Source organism: Panthera tigris, chromosome A1 (genome assembly GCF_018350195.1).
Source record: "Panthera tigris isolate Pti1 chromosome A1, P.tigris_Pti1_mat1.1, whole genome shotgun sequence".
NCBI classification, from domain to species: domain Eukaryota; kingdom Metazoa; phylum Chordata; class Mammalia; order Carnivora; family Felidae; genus Panthera; species Panthera tigris.
In genome coordinates this window covers 216280549-216299125 of record NC_056660.1, presented here as the reverse complement: position 1 = coordinate 216299125, position 18577 = coordinate 216280549, and positions in this window count along the sequence as shown.

Below are 18577 nucleotides of genomic sequence, written 5' to 3'. Positions count from 1 at the left end.
TAAGTAAAGTATTCTGATAACCAAACTTCTTGCTCAGGTGAGCAGAATTTTTCCTCTTAGGAGAGCTTTTTGCCTAAAAGAGCAAATGATAATAGCTTACAGGATTTCCCTGAATCAAATACAAAATTTAATTATTGGTCTTTAGCCTTGTTTCTTTCTTTCTTCTTTCTTTCTTCTTTCTTTCTTTCTTTCTTTCTTTCTTTCTTTCTTTCTTTCTTTCTTTCTTTCTTTCTTTCTTTCTTTTTAGAGAGAGAGAGAGAGAGAAATAAGGGGGAGAGGGATCTCAAGGAGGCTCTGTGCTGTCAGTGCAGAGCCCAATGTAGGGCTCAATCTCACAAATGTGAGATCATGACCTGAACTGGAATCAAGAGTTGGATGCTTAACCGACTGAGCCATCCATGAACTCCTAGCCTTAAATTTTTGACCAAGAATGTCTAGGGAAAAAGTCAAGTCTAGTTGAAATGGTAGGAGGGTTTGTTCAGTTTTCAGTTAAGACTCTTAGGCATTTATAGGGTGCCTGGGTGGCCCAGTTGGTTAAGCATCAACTCAGGTCATGATCTCACCATTTGTGAGTTTGAGCCCGCTTTGGGCTCTATGCTGACAATTCAGAGCCTGGAGCCTGCTTTGGATTCTGTGTCTCCCTGTCTCTCTGCCTCTCCCCAGTTCACACTTTGTGTGTGTGTCTCTCTCAAAAATAAACATTTTAAAAATGTTTAAAAAAAGACTGCTAGGCATTGATATTAAGGCAAGTAATTTCAATTCTCCATATCATTCTCAAAAAGTAAAATTTCTCATCATATTATATGAACAAGTTATACTTATAAAGACTTGTGAGAAACCTTTGTATAATATGTGCCAGCTGTCTCTTGGGTGCTTAAGTTAAGAGGAATCAGATCACTGATCTGGTGTCACATGAAAAATACTATTAATTTGGTTCTCATCATAGTTACTAATCCCTGCAATGGGTAATTTTCCAGTGTGGAAATAACTCCTATTATCAGTGTAAGACTATTCTGTCCAATACAATAGTCACTAGCCACATGTAACTACTTAAAGTTGAACTTTACTTAATTCATATTTAAAAGCCAACTCCTCAGTGTTGATAATCACACTTCAAGTGCTCAATAGCCACCTGTAGCTAGTGACTATCATGTTAGACAATCCAGAATTATAGAACATTTCTATCATCAAAGGAATTTCCATGGCACAACATTGACCTAAAATAATTCTTCATGTTCTGAGAGTTGATTGAGAATGTACTCATCTTTTACAAAGCATTAACTGTCATCTCTGTTATTACTTTTTTCATGTGAATTGACAATGTATTGTGCTTTCCAATGTTGTATCAAACTCCCATTGGACTGTCAATTTTTTATTTCATTATTTCTTTTGATAAAAAGCTATTAGGGGCAGTAGGAAATAAATACTTTTCTGTTAATGGTTCATTAAATGTTCATTCGATATATATGGGCACACTAAAAATAATACAACTGAATCATTTCTGGGAATATAAAAATGCATAAGAAGAATGCCATCATGCTATAAAACTTTAATGTATATTAAAATTAAATACCTATGACTTCATAGCTTTGATGTATTACATGATAGGAAAACAAAAGAAATTCATAAATGAAAGCAGGATTTACAAGTAGTTGATTCTACATAATTAATTTCTTTCAGGACAGAATAATTTAAATGGAATTATAAGGGCACAATTAGAATTTGATCCCTTGCTACGAAATTGTCTATTATTGATATTTAACTAAACTTGAGCATTTTGAAATTCCCATGTAATGTGTATACCAGCATAGATAGACCATCTGATGAAGGGATTAAAGGCACTTTTTGGTCTGAGTCCAGACCAATAAATTATCATAAATTCTTTTTTTTTTAAAGAAATACTTTGATATAATAAATAAGCAAACTTTGTCTATTAAACATCAATGAGTCAAGTGAAATAAATTAAGAAACCAATGCAATAAATTATGAATTAGGTCATATATACAGATGTGCTTTCTTTAGCTCTTCATTGGTTCTTATGGCTAATCTCACATGGTTATGTGCTTAGATTTTTAATAACATCTCCATAAATTGAGCCTCTGAAATTTAATGATAATGTTTTCCTTGGTCTTTAATAATTGCAAAATTTTACTTTCGTGCAGCTTTTTTTTGAATGATCTCAGTAGAAACACCTGACTCCTACCATCTCTCCATGTTGATGAAAGCAGAGATACAACCCCCTCCCATTCCAAAGCGTGCACCAAAATGACAGATGTTCCAAGATCACACAGATGCATTTATCTTGCTCTTTTTAAAGGAAATCTTCTAATCTCCTATTTAAAAAAGTGTCTTCCATAAAGAAAGCAATAAGAAAGAATCAGTGAACAACCTGGGAGACGGGTACCAGAATGTTTAGCATGAGCATCAGAGCTCCTTCGTGACTTTCCAAGCTTCTACAAAATACAGAAACTCCTGCAGACCCAGAACTTTACTAGGTTCCTGCGAGACATGTTGGATGACCTGCTGACCAATGACATCTCCGGGCTGATGGTGATGGTGTTCCAGAAGGCTTCTCAGATGCCCAACCACGCTGTGAAGGGCAGTGCCTTGAATGGCACATTAACAGACTTTTTGGCATGAATACCGTGAAGGGACAGGCAAGGATATTGATGACACAGAGTAGGTGGTAGACAAGGACAAGTCACTGCTTCCAAACACTGTCAACAGTAAGATAATAACTAAACAATGATGATCAAGGCCAAGAGAGATATGGCGAAGTCCAAGCTGCCCAATACTGTGCTGGAGAAGATCTGGAGGGTCTGACTGGACCAGAGCAGGTTACTAGATCAGGCATTTGCAATGGACAACAGCCTCATTCAAATCAAGCTGGAGGGGCCACAAACTGCCTGCTGATCCGCCCCCAGGCTTGATCCCATCCTCCAAATGGAGGCAGGGAGTGACTGGCCCTATTTCACCTGGACAGGCAGAGGTTGAGGAGGGAAAATGTCACCAGTTCTCGAGGCCCATTAAAGACTGAGCAGAAGTTTCCTTAGCTGTTAAAAAGGTAAACCAAAAACAAAACAAAACAAAAAAACACCCAAAAACAAAACACATAAGAGTAGTGAAATAATATCTTAATATCTAACTACTACACACTTGAAATTAGTTCACTATGAGCCAGTTACTTCCTTAAACACTAAAATATATCACGCCACTCCATAGTTACGAAAGCTCACTGAGAAAAATTATGTCAACGTTTGTTTATAGGATTCTGAATCGCAGCAATATACAACTTTCTAAGAAGTTTATGGCTAATACATAGTAGAACCAAATTTCAAATCTGAATTTCAAGTATCTTGATTTCCAAAGCAATGTTTTTTATTTCTGATTGTAATATCTAAGTCCAGGAAATTTATTTATTTATTTATTTATTTATTTATTTATTTATTGTACCAGTCCAGGAAATTTAATATTCCAAATCTATTTACCAAAAAAACTATCCTTGCCTCCATAATTAAAGCTTTTTTTGTCCAGCCATCTAAACAATTTCCTTACATTAGCAGTCTTGGATTCTTACAACTCTATTTTCCATAATCACTTTTGATGTTTGGGAATTTCATGTAAATGTGCTTTCTTTTGCCTGGTCTCTTTCATGCAACATGTTCAATGTTCTTGAGATTCTTCTTTATTGTGTCATGCATCATGGTTGATTCTTTTTGTGGCTAAAAATATCCCATTGCATAATGTACTACAGTTTGTTTATCCAATATCCTCTCCATGGATTGCTTTCAAGTTTTGGCTACTAAAAGTAATTGATTATTTGGGCCTAAAGTTGGGTAAGTTTGGTTGCAAAGGGACATGAGGGAACATTTAGGGTTATGGAATTAGTTACACAAGTGCTTACATTCAGATGCATTTTAATGTGTATAAATTATACCTCAGTAAATAAAATATCTGTTCTTCATATGGTGATCAGAATATGCTATAAATAACACAGATATAACAGTTCCACTCCTTTTCTTCAAGCACTTCAGTTATTTCCTATGTTTTTTAGGAAGATATCAAACTTCTTTGAATTTATACTGCAGTCTTCTCTGCTCTCACGACCAAAGATTGCCTACCTTACATCCTAACTACCAAACTTTATAACTTGATCTTACAATACCCTCATGTTCAAATAAAAAAATATGCTTACATTCTCGCACATACTACAATTTATCTTTATAAATTTCTTTTTTAATTTCCTGAAATTTATTTTGTTCTATATGTGCTATCTTTACTGCACCTACACATGCACTGTTCAACATCACCATCGGCACAAGCAAGAGAACCAACAATTCTACCAGTCTCCACACTAAGTATCATTCATACCTCAGATTTGGATCAGATTATAGATCTCTATAATCTCTGTGGTTAGAGATTTAAAATCCCTGCCCTGCTACCCACAAGCTGTGAAGCCATGGAAAATATATCAAATCACCAAATCTTCCTATCCCTTTCTACAAAATAAGGATATTACAAAACAGCAATAATACTAGTAATAGCAATGGATTCGCATGAAGATTCACATTGAACAAGAAAGGAATATACGTAGTACATCTAAGCATATGGCACAGGAAAACCATCTACTTATGTTAGCTATTAAAAACAATGGTTGCTTAGTCTCTGTACTGTACTAAGTACCTGAAACTAATATAATACTGTATGTTAACCATACTGGGATTAAAATTTAAAAAAATAATAAACATAAAATAAAAATACAGCAAGTGGAAGGAGTTACCTCTCATTTAGCTGTTTTATTCCCTTCACTTTATCTCATGATTTTCTCAATTATATTTTTCTCTAGGTTTAAGAATCTTAAATAGGTATAATCTCTTATTCACTAAGTAACTCACAACATTTGGTAAATAGTAATAAATAAAGTTTGTTGAATTAAATTCAACTGAAATAAGAAATATGTGTTTTAAATACAATACCCTCCTCATTGCTAAAACAATTTGAATGATATTCTGGCTTCATTACACAAACATATGGTTGAAGATATTTTCTGTGTATGCCTAGACTCTTTTAAGCATCAATCTGTTATTATTTTATCACATTTTCATGGCATAAATACTTTAACTTTTTCTTCTCAAATAAATTGATTTCTTTGACACAAATTTAGCATTTGCTTTTAAGAAAACCCAATCCTATGTAAGATAATTTGCCTTTGAGATCAACAAAATTCATGTTACTACAATTTTCCTTAGTTTGATTTGACCTATCAATAAAAATATTATAATGGACTCCTAACATAGATAACCAATCCACTTTTCTTTTCCAGAATAGATAAAATTAGTGGATTAGAATCTAAGGTACATTGTCTATATCTTCATAAGGAATTCCTACAATTCTGATAAAAGAGAAAGAACCAAAATTGAGAAAATTGTATCTCTCATAGCCTCATATTTCAGAGAAAAAAACCCAATAGCCCTGCTGTTAATAGTTGTGATTTTTATATTACACAATAAACGGCATCTACATACGCACACTATGAAAATTAATATAAATATCTATAAATAAGATAGAGTATTACGAGTAATTAGAAAACATATAAACTTCTCAAGTTGAATATAATCTGCATGGAAGTAGTTAAATTGGTATAAAATTGTAATATACCTTCTCACCCACTTTTCATACAGAGTGACGACAAAGTAGTCCAAAAGCCCCAAATAAAAATAGTTCCATGTACCATAGGTGTTTAGGAACTATTTATTAAATAAATGGGTGAAGCTATGTCTTCTCTGGATGATAATGCTGATGATGTGAGTAATACGTGGTAATTGATCCATATCCTTCAAGAGATCACATAAAAGCATGTGTAGGATGGGGCCTCAGTCTTTTCCCTATAAAATAATCATAACGATGATTTTTATCTCACTGATTCTGATTACCGGAACAGATTATCTGTTATTGGGTAACTGAGTGAAATTATGAAAACAATGCTTGGCACATAAGTACTATATCATTGTCAGCTGCTGCCACAATTGGGACTATTAGTAATCTCACTATGACCAATACTTGCTTCTACTTCACTCTGCACCTGGGTTTTGTCCTCTATAATTGAGGTTAATAATAGCATGCCTATTTTACAGGTTCCTTGTGAGGATTCTTTGTACTGATACACGTAAAGGTATTGTAAGCCCTTAGAGAATATAAGTCATTGAGTGAGTACAATAAAAATGTTAGCTTTTAGTTTTTATTTTTGAATATATATTTACTTATTTTTAAATACTCATTTATTTATTTTGAGAGAGAGAGAGAAAAAGAGTGCGAACGAGCAGGGGAGGGGCAGAGAGAGAAGTAGAGAGAGAATCCGGAGCAGGCTCTGCACTGTCAGACCAGACCCTGACATGGGGTTCTGTCTCTGGAACTGTCAGATCGTGACCTGAGCTGATATAAAGAGTAGGATACTTAAACAACTGAGCCACCCAGGGGCTCCTATTTTTATTTTTATCCTATCTTTCTAAAGTCTTATATTGACATCCCTGGTTTCTCCACTTATAGAGTACACAGTAAAATAATTATTAGAAATGTGTTCACATTTAAATTCCATAATTTTGCATTCATTTGAGACTCTATTCAATGAAAAGTTTTATGCATTTGTAATGTATAAATGAAGCCAAATATACAGAGATGCATTTATCAATATTTACTCTGTAACATTTAAGGAAAAGAACAGTTCAACCCCAATGCTTACTAAAAAAGGATTAGTTACATTAATTTATATATGTTAATAATAGAATACTGAATACAGTCTGTGACCTTCACGAATATTGATATCTGTATGTACTGATTTACAGAAATAGCCAAACTATATTACTGTTTTGAAAAATGCAAAGATTATATATAATACTATATATAATATACATATATATGTCATTTAAATAAAAGGGAAAAAAGAAAATAAGTAATTATGAAGGCTTATAAATTCTTGTATCTAAGGATTGGATTTGGAGGAATATGTAGTATATATGTAATATATATATAATTTATATAATTTATATGTATAATATATGTATATACATTTTGGAGGAGATGCATATTTATAATATGATATATGTATATTTCAGTGATAATTCCCAAATGCTCAAATTATAATTTATTTTTGAATAGCAATGTAATTATTAAAATGATAATTGTGATTTTAATGAATTACAGTGCAGAAGAGTTAAGAAATAATCTTGTTTTTAGAAAAAAATATCTTGTTTTTGTTTAATCATATTTCTTAAAAAATTATTTTTTAAATTTTATTTATTTATTTTGAGAGAGACACCAAGCCAAAGTTGGATGCTCAACCAACTGAGCCACCCAGGCACTCCTATTTAATCATATTTCTAGCTCACCAATTTTATGAAATTGTTGCTTAATATTTTCATTTTTGATGTAATAATATCTTCAATGGATAAAAATACTATAAAAATTTATGTGTCTTGAACTATTTTTAAGGATGTTATCAGCTCGTTCGTGGTACACTGCAACTAATAGGAAATTATCTTTGGTGAAAGGACTTCCACTGATGAAGTACTGATGTGCTGTATTACCCTAAATTCCCTCTAGTATTTGGTTTCAGATTAAAATTTGTCAATGAGAGGAACTTTCAAGTGAATAAGATGTCACAGTTGAAGGCAAAGCCATTATCCTTAGGAGTTTGTGGGATCAGATTACCTTCAGAAGGTTTAGTGGTTTCAACTGAGACAACTTTCTGGATGTGCTAAGTTTTGTAGACACCCAAGCAAACTTCTTGTGTTATTCATTGTACATGAACATGACTATGTTTCTAAAAATGACAGTCATTTAAATTTATTGATAATTTTTTCCTTAAATTTGAAAAATGAAAGAGCACCACATTAAATTTGAGTTAATTAAAATTTGGAGAATGCTGAACAAACATAATTACTTTTTCAATTCCTCCTTTCAAAAAGTGAAGAAATCAGGGGTGCCTGGGTGGCTCAGTTGGTTAAGCATCCAACTCTTGATTTCAGCTCAGGTTATGATCTATGGTTCGTGATTTTGAGCCCTGTGTAGGGCTCTGCACTGACAAATATGGAACCTGCTTGGGATTCTCTCTTTCTCCCTGTCTCTCTGCCCTTCCCATTCTCCCACTGGTTCTCTCTCTCTATCTCTCTCTCTCCCTCTCTCTCAAAATAAATAAATAAAGTTAAAAATAAAGAAGCCTGTCTTTGTATAGACCGATGACAATTCCAGGATATCCAAACATGATTTAAGTTTAAAAATAAAAAAAGAAGAAGGAGAAGAAGAAGGAGAAGAAGAAGAAGGAGGAGGAGGAGGAGGAGGAGGAGGAGATGATTCTCCCTAAACTGTTCAGAGCACAGGGGCACTTTTCATAGTTCTCTGGCCAAAATGAATGTTTCCATTGGGTTTTGCTGTGCAGCACAGCTCTTTTAGGATCTCACCTCAAGGTACGGGAAAATAAGTAACAAAACAAACCTCAAAACCAAAACCAGGTAGCTCACCTCTGCATGAGTTATTTCTTCAAGGTTTTTTTTTTTTTTTTCAAAGTTTATTTATTTATTTATTTTGTGAGAGAGAGACTGTGGAGGAGGGGCAGAGAGAGAGGGAGACAGAATCCCAAGTAGGCTCTGTTGATAGTGCAGAGCCCAAGGCAGGGCTTGATCTCACCAACTATGAGATTACGATTTGAGCGGAAATCAAGAGGCAGACACTTAACTGTTTGAGCCACCCCGATGTCCCAGCTTCCTCAAGTTTTCGTCGTCCTCCCTATCTGCCAATTTTTGCTTGATTTTCTAAGTTTTAAGGGAGTTCTTTAGATTTCCTCCGGAGAGTTTAGTTATAATCAGCAAGAAAGGTAGGCTATAGAGGGCTTATTCTATCTAGAGTAGAATCAGTAGTCAATAAATATTTAATTATTCAAAATCTAGGGAATTCATTTGTCATAGGCAAAATCAAGAAGGACTGTGAGGAGACAAGATAAGAACAACTATCATAGTACCTGTTGACCTAACCTGAACAAGCCTTTTAGAATTTCTAAAAGAAAGGGAGTTTCATTCCAGCTCAGGTTAGGAAGGCTGCCCAGAGCACACAATCTTCACACAGAAGAAAGTGCTCAAGGAAAGGAGCATTTGGTGTAGGATTATATACATTTTTTACATAAAAGGTCACCAATCATTAGGACATTTCAGAAAGTTGCAGACCTTATCTTTAGCTTCTAGTATAGGCAAGGTTGTCTGATTTTAATCTTATGGGAACCAAGGAGGTTTTTTTCTTTTTTCTTACATTAATGTTTGGAACGCTCCTTTTTGGTTATTTTTTTTCAAGGAAGCAGTTGTACAATGTGTGCTCGGGGCAAAAACAGAGCCCTATACTTACAGGTTTTCCTGAGTCATTTTGACCTTGGTATACATTAACATATAGCTTCCCCGGGGAGTCCAGGAACAGGATCTACCAACATTAAGAGGTGAAAATTTTCTTTATTTTATCATACTTAACAGCAAGACAATAGTTCCTGGAAAAATTAAATATAAACAGAAACTAGCAACAGTAAAAATTAGCAAGGTTTTTTAATAAGGAATTTTTGGTCTAAATAAATTGGGAGCATGCCAGGTGTTTGAAGCCCTAGCAGAATAATTTCGTGATTAAAATAAATTGTTGTTTTTGGGCATAAAAACCTTTATCATTGTATAGAAACAATACAAATTTTAAATTTACTTTTTTATTTTTCCATGTAAGAATGTGTAACATTCATAAATTCTCCTGTACGCATAAATCCATTAACATTAAACTAACTTTATTTTTAAAATGATAATTAACTACTTCTTTTGAATACATTATTTTAAAGCAAGATAAACCTAGGCGGGGATAAACGATTTTACCTAACATTTGACATTTGGATTGTGGCCTCAAATTGTATATTTAAACTATTTTTTACCGTTTATTACCTTTATTTTAATCTTAACTTGCTATTTAATCTTAATATGTCAGTGTGCTGGGTGTGTGGTATGTGAGTTTAGATGTGCACAAATCTATAACAATGATTGTAATAGCTAGAATACAATTAAAATATTTGCTTTTGCTTTATAAAAAATATATGTGTACAATATAATTAACTAAAATAATGTATTAACATAATTCTAGACGACAATACAATTTATTAGATGACATGAAATATTTTAAAACTAAAATGAAATTATTCAACTTTTTTGAAAATATTGTCTATGAGAAATACTAACTGGACTCTTAATAAAATAAAACTATTCTTATATCAAAAGTTGTTAAAATTCTACAATTCATACCAAAGGCTCTAAGTGTCTCCTTTTTTTTCTTACCTAGCAAGGAAGGCCACTACTAATCCTTTATTAAAATTTTTCTTTTCAGGTATGGGTCCAATAAGGGAAAAAATGGAAGAATTACTCTTTAAACTTTTTAGAAAATATAGATTACTTGTACTCGGTATTCCCAGAGTACATATAATGATAGAAAAATATTTTTACGTTATCTAATCTCCAAAGTTTCTCCAAGAAGGCAAAATAAGAAGAAAAGAATTGCAAAAAGATAAGAAGTACCTGGAATTTACTCTAGACATATATAAAATTACCACTATGAAAGGCTACTTCCCTGCGTAATCAAGGGAGAGGGCTTTGTTGTAGAAAGATGCATTTTGACAACACATAAAAAGAGAGATTGATTTTTCACTTCCTCAATTACATTTATTCCCAAGTATTATGGTTTTTTATGTTATCATCAATGAATTTTTCTTTTTTTCTTTTTCTGATGTTTTGGTGTTAGTATATGGAAAACAACAGTTTTCTGTATGTTGATTTTGTATTCCACAACTTTACTGAATTTGTTGATTTGTTTTAGCAGCTTTTTCTGCTGTTTTTAGTATTTTCTCTATATAAATCACATCATCTGTAAACAAAAAATTTTACTACTTTATTTTCTACTTGGATGCTTTTTATTATTTCATTTTCTTGCTTTATTATTCTGGCTAGGACTTTCAGTGTTATGTTGAATAGGAGCGGTGAGAGTGGTTACCCTTGTCTTTTTTCTGACATCAAAAGAAAAGCTTTTAATCTTTCACTATTGACTATGATTTTTGCTGTGGGTTTTTCATCTATGGGCTTCATTGTGTTGAGGTATGTTCCTTCTATACTCAATTTGTTAAGTGGTTTTTTTTTAATCATAAAAAGGCATTGTATTTTGTTAGATGTTTTTTCTATCTCTATTGAAATGACTATATGATTATCTTTCATTCTAATAATGTGCATCACATTTATTGATTTACGGATAAATCCCACTGATCATGATGTATGATCCTTGTAATGTGATGTTCAATTCAGTTTGCTAATATTCTGTTGATAATTTTTGCATACATATTTATCAGTGATGTTGATCTGTAATTTTCTTTTCTTGTGGTGTCCTCATCAAGCTTTGGAGTCAAGGTAATGCTGGCCTTGTAAACTGAGTTTGGGAATATTCCCTCATCTTCATGTTTTTGGAGGAGTTTGAGAAGAATTGGCATTAATTCTCTAGATGTTTGATAAAATTCACTAGTGAAATCTGGACTTTTCTTTGTTGGATAATTGTTGATTACTGACTCTATCTTCTTACTTGTTATTGGTCTGTTAGGATTTTCTATTTCTTCATGGTCCTGCTTGGTAGGTTTATGTCCTTCAAACTTATTCATTTCTTCTAGGTTATCCAGTTTGTCAGCATATAATTGTTCATAATACTCTCTCAGGATCCTTTGTATATTTGTGGTATCAGGTATAATGTCTCCTCATCCCTCTTCATTTATGATTTTATTTATTTGAGTCCTCTCCCTTTTTTTTCTCATTCTAATTAAAGGTTTACAATTTTATTTATCTTTTCCAAAATTAACTCTTTGTGTCATTGATCTTTCCTGTTGTGTCTCTGATTTCTATTTCATTCATTTCTGCTCTGATCTTTGTTATTGCCTTCCTTTTACTAACATTGGGCTTAGTTTATTTTTCTTCTTTTAGTTCCTTGAGGTATAAAGTGTGTTTGGAAGTAGAAAATTTATACTGAAAACTACATGACCTTGGTGAACGAAACTGAAGAAGATACAAACAAATGGAAAGGTACTTTATGTTCATGGATCAGAAGAATCAGTCTTGTTAGAACAGCCATATTACCCCAAACCATCCATACATTCAATGAAATCCTTATCAAAATTCCAATGGAATCTTTCATAGAAATAGAAAATTAATCTAATTTTTTATGGAGCCACAATACATCTCAAAGCGAAGATAATTGTAATGAAGAAGAACAAGCCTGGAGATATCATACTTCCTGATTTCAAACTATACTACAAAACTACAATAATCAAAATAATATAGTATTAGCTTAAAAATAGACACATAGACTAATAAAACAAAATCAAGGGCTCAGAAACCCTTGCATATACAGTCAACTGATATTTCACAATGGGAGCCAAGTATACTAAATGGGGGAAACTATAATCTCTTCAATAAATGGTGCTGGGAAAAATGGAGAACTGTATGTGGAAATAAACTGTACTTTGATCTTACACTACTCATGAAAATAAAATTGAAATGGATTAAAGTCTTAAATATAAGACCTGAAACTATAAAACTCATAGAAGAAAACAGGAGAAAAGCTCCTTGACATTGGTCTTGGCATTGATTTCCTGATATGATATCAAAAGCATAAGCAAAATCAAGGCAAAAATAAAGAAGTTGTACTACATGAAACTAAAAAACTTATGTACATCAAAAGAAACCATCAACAAAATGAAAAGGCAACCTATGGGATGGGATAAAATATTTGTACATCACATACCTGATAGGGAATTAATATCCAAAATATATAGAGAACTCATACAACTCAATAGAAAAAACCCAGACAACCTGGTTAAAAATGGGCGATGGAACTTAACAGACATTTTTCCAGAGAAGATATATAAAATATACATGAAAATGTGCTCAACATCACTGATCATCAGGGAGATGCAAATCAAAACCACAACAAGATATCACCTCACTTTTGTTAGAATGGCTATCATCAAAAAGACAAGAGCTAACAAGTGTTGATGAGGGTGTAGACAAAAGGGAAACTTGTGCCCTTTTGGTGGGAATGTAAATCACTGCATCTACTGTGAAAAAAATTAGGGAGATTCCTCAAAAAAATTAAAAATATAACTACCATATGACCCAGCAATCCCATTTCTTGGTATATCCAAAGGAAATAAAAACAGGATCTCAGAAAGATATCTGCATCCCCATATTCATTGCAGCATTATTGATAATAGCTAATGGCAACAACCTCAGTGTCTGCCAATGGATGAATTAATAAAGAAGATGTCAAACACACACAGACACACACACACACACACACACACACACACACAAATATTATTTAGCCATGAGAAAGAAGGAAGTCCTGTCATTTGCAAGAACTTGAATAAAACTTGAAGGCATTATGCTGAGTGAAATAAATCATGAAGACAAATAAATATAAAGGTATATGATACTCTCTGATATCACTAATATGTGGAAGCTAAAAATATCAAAATCAGTGAAACAGAGAGTAGAGTAATGGTTAGTGGGGACTGAGGGAGAGGGGGGAGACATGGGGAGATACTGGTCAAAAGATATCAATGTCCAGTTATAATATTAACAAATCTAATATGTAGCATGGTAATAATAGCTAACAATACTGTATATATACTTGAATGTTGCTATGAGAGTAGATTTAAATGTTCTCATCCAAAAAAGGAATTAGTAATTATATGCAGAGACAAAAGAATTAGTTCATGCTATGGTGGTAATCATTTTGCAGTACATAAATATACAAAATCTACATATTGCACACCTTAAAGTTACATCATGTTATGTGCCAGTTAATTCTCAATAGAGCTGGCAAAAATAAAATTGGCAAACAATTAAAAAAAGAGAGATAAAGACATTACAGCTGGTTTAAACAATAACATGTGCCTTTACAACTTTATCAACTATATGATTCACAGAAAAAAAAAATGTATATAAATGTATCCCAAAGTACATAAGTGAAAAAAAGAGGACATTTCTTACATTGATCAATGTGGTGTCTCTTTTAGAGTGGGTAAAGAGAATCTTCCTCTGAGATTTCTATCCCATTTTATCTTCCAAATCATCTCTCAAATGAACAAATTTCTCCCAAATATCTTGGGCATTTTCAGATTTTTGCCTGTTGGAATTATGCCTATCAGAAAGGTTTGCCTACCATAACTGCAATAACATTAAACAGAAGTGTGTTGTGTAAATCTAATGTCTTCAGAACCTGGCTAAAAATAAGTTGTTATACACTGAGTGTCCAATGAACTCAGGAGCTGGACAGGTGAAACTACATAAAGCAGTTCTCATGGAGATAATTGATACAACTAAAGAAAGTGTCTATATGTTTATATAAAGTTAACTCAAGGCAAAGTCTGTATAAAGAATGCTGATCCAAAGAGATCTTAGGATCCCATCAGTCCTTTGGGATGGTAGAACGATGGACCATCAGCCCTCTGCGGATCTTCTTCCTATCTATTTCCCTCTAAACCCATAACAGACAATGATTAGGATAGACAGAAAGACAGATGGTAGTATTGTTAGAAACAGATTTTTTCCCAGCATAAAATTTTTGAAATCTAGTCATTTAATCAAATACTTTTTTAAAAAGTTTCTATTTCTTAGGAGATAAAATGAACTAAGTATTTTGGAATTCCTTATTGTAACTTAAACTCAGTGTGTGACTTTCATTCGCAGTAGTGACAAGTCCTTTTGAAATGATGGCAGTAAGGAAGTCTTGACTGAATCTCACTGCGACCTCCACAGAATGTCATGCATTGACTCTTGAAAACTCCACCAGAAAATACAATGTGCAAAGAAAAGTAAATTTATTATGCATACTATACTAAGAGAGAATACATAGTACCTTGACAGGGTTGTAATAGTTTCTCAGGAAAGGAAAGTTGGGGAGATTATTTATAAGGTTTCAATGAAATTAATGCATTAATATGCATCGCCATGATGACTATAGTTTTGAAATCTATTTCAACAATAAGTAGACACAGCACTGGGTCTGTATGATGTAAAAATACATTTTTTTCAATAGTTCCTACAGATCCTATAATTAGGCACAAAGACCTCTCCATCGGGTGCATTTCAGCCTTTGACAACATTTCACTTGAGGAATGAAAAAGGCAAGTAAATTAATTTTTAAATTTCAGGCCTCCTGTTGCCCCACTGTGAATTTGTAACATATCAATGAAGATTGAAACACTACATTTTAAGCGATAATTTCAGCCTTATTCAAATTATGTATAAAAATGAAACAGACAAGACTTTTAATGGGTTCATAGTGCCTTAACTAATGAAAGATTTGTTATATTAAGATCTAATTTTCAAAAAATTAAAACCACGAGTCTTATAAAAATAAAAATAGAATGAGCATATGTCAAAAATTGACTCATTTATTAGAGAATCGGTATGCTAGTGAAGCTCGTCCAGAGGAGAAGTTGAGCATGCAGCTTTTATCAGTCAGTCAAAGGCATGCTGAAATGAACTTGCTCATGGATGCAAACCTTGTTAATGCATGTTTGTAATTCACTGTAACATTTCAGGTTATATTTTCTATTAGACGATTTAAAAATTATCAAGTGATTTCAGTGTCTGAAATATTATTTAATAACAAATCCAAAGAAACATTTTCCCCCCGAGAGCAAATTATCCTTGCCTGTATCTGTGTGTACTCCAGTGTGATTTCCTGAGTTCATCCAGTTACCCTCTTGTTTTATGTCTAAAGTTTTGGATAGTCAACATCAATGTTTTAATGCTTTACTTAAAAATGATTTAGGTTCATGACCATTACAAATTTGTACATCACTTCTATTCCTCAACTTCCTTCATCGAATGTTAATATTTTACATTGTTTTTTGAACACCTTTATCCAATAAAAGGAACCGGGCGCCTTGTCGACGTAGTTGATTCGAGGGCTGTGGCAGATATAATACAAGATGTCTGGAACATCTCTAGGTTCCAGAAAGTAAGAACACGATTAGAAGGAAGGAGGAGGAAGGAGAGTGGTAGAGGTAAAGGGGAGGGAGGGGAAGTGGGAAGAGAGGAGAAGAGGGGGAAAGAGGAAGAAGGAAGAAGACAACATTTGAAAAAACCTAGGAGCCAACCTGAAGGATTTCCGAATGACCACAGCTGCAGCAATTTAAGCAATAAAATGTCAGTATTTTTATACAACAAGGGGTATTTTTTTTTTAATTTTTTTTTAACGTTTATTTATCCTTGAGACAGAGAGAGACAGAGCATGAATGGGGGAGGGGCAGAGAGAGAGGGAGACACAGAATCGGAAGCAGGCTCCAGGCTCTGAGCCATCAGTCCAGAGCCCGACGCGGGGCTGGAACTCACGGACCGTGAGATCGTGACCTGAGCCAAAGTCGGAGACTCAACCGACTGAGCCACCCAGGCGCCCCAGAGGAGTGGGGTACAAGGGGTATTTTTAAGTGAAGGGAAATAGGCCATGGTACTAATTGGGATAGGAAAAATAAAGACCTTCTTTGTGTAAAATGGAAATTAAAAAAAAAAATGCCAAGTCATCTTAGGCAGGTTCTGTTTTTTGTTTTTTGTTTTTTGTAACGTGGAATAGTTACTATAGTTGGCTGTCTGAGAATTCATTCTCTATGTTATCCATGCCTGCTTACACACAGCTGGGAGAGTCTGAGTGTAAATGCAGACTTGCAGCTTTCCCAGTTTGAAGACCACTAGTACAAAATGTGAGGTTCCTATTTTACGTGTGTTATTTTAAAACCGATAAGAAGAAAAATAATTGATAAACTCAAAATGTTCTCAATTAACAAATTTTTACTGAGTGTCTAGTATCTGCCAGGTATTCTCAGGAGTCTCTTCCTTCACAGAACTTGCATTATAGTGAAAAATGTTTACACAGCACTGAAATACACGCAAAGCACATTTATAAATACTGTACATGTATAAACACATGCAATTCTTACAACAACTTTAGAAAGTGGTTTACAGTTAATATTTTCATGTTGCCAAGTAGTAGCAAACCAAATTAAACAAAGGAAAAGAAAAAAAAAAAAAGAAAAGAGAAGAAAAAAGAAAAAAATCCCATCAGAGTTGGAGTGATTTCCACCTGAGCATTTAAATTAAACATGGAATTGTTTTTGTTGTTTTTTGCAAGTATAGGCTTGAGATATGTTTGTTGACTGTATAAATAGGCAAAGGGCTATTAATTTTATAACACAGTTAATTTAAGAGTTAATTGTTACAGGTTTTTAAAAAACAGCCCTATAAATAACACTATTTGATTCCAGTAAAAGAAGATAAATAAAAATCAGCTCTAGTGATTACTCAATTGTCATGGAAACTAGAAACATATATCTCTAGAAAGCTTGATACTTTATAAATATCAAATCATACCATTATCTGCAGCTGTGACAGGCCTGTCAAACTTTGCCAAAGTTATAGAACTATTTCTAAAACAAATGACTTTATGATGAAAATGGCACAAAGTGAAAAATGCAAAGTCTCTCTCCACAAAAAAGATTCTATAATATAGTACAATACAATACAATGTAATACAATATAATCATACTTTGTTATTAGACTCCAACTATTAAATTTTGATAGTATTCCTTGCTATTTTAAACGGAAATCTTGCACTAATCAAACCTGAGAAGGAAGAGTTTTTCTCTCAGATTTGCTTGCCACTTCCTCTTTTTTTCGCAGACACATCTTTATGTTACTTGATGCTGTAAAGAAAAAAACAATAGTACATCATTCAAGCAATAGTTCAATGGTTCAAAAAGATGATTGTGATACGTTTACAAACCTTTTATAAGCATAAAATACTTGGGTGAGACATATGCAATATTAATCATATTTGCCCCTCACACCACCAATTAATATCACATCATTCAAAGATGCTTCTATGTGTCATCTACAACTTGCATGAGAAATTATTAATTAAGACTTATTAATACCTAACAAAATTATCTATTTACTTTTCTCTATTTTATGTAACTAGCATCATGTAAAAAATAACTTGAGCCTTGCTATGAATTCTTTAAACACACACGTCATCAGTTCCCTTACCACTGTTTGCTCCTGAGATCATGGACATAAATTCACTTTGTCTATTTTTATACTTTAACTTTCGAATTATGTGCGCAGACTAATCTGCTGCAAATTATTTAGCAATTATGCAACAATTCTCATTTAATATACAAACATTTTACCAATTATCTCTCAATGCAACCTTACCATTGAGTTATTTTTAAAACTCCCTCTGTCCTTTTCGTTTGTGTATGCGTGTTTATATCAGTTCCAACCTGTGTTGATACCATTTTGGCAGCAAAAGTCCAGGTTATCAGCCTTTCTGAACTGATGAAAGTGGTCTCCTTAGCAACAGAAGCACTGTAGAATCTCTCAGAACACCTGTCCTTCCCACTCATAATTCCTGCAGCTGAGATGTCTGCTGAAAAGTGCATTTTCATTTTGATTTTTGCTTCCATGTGTTC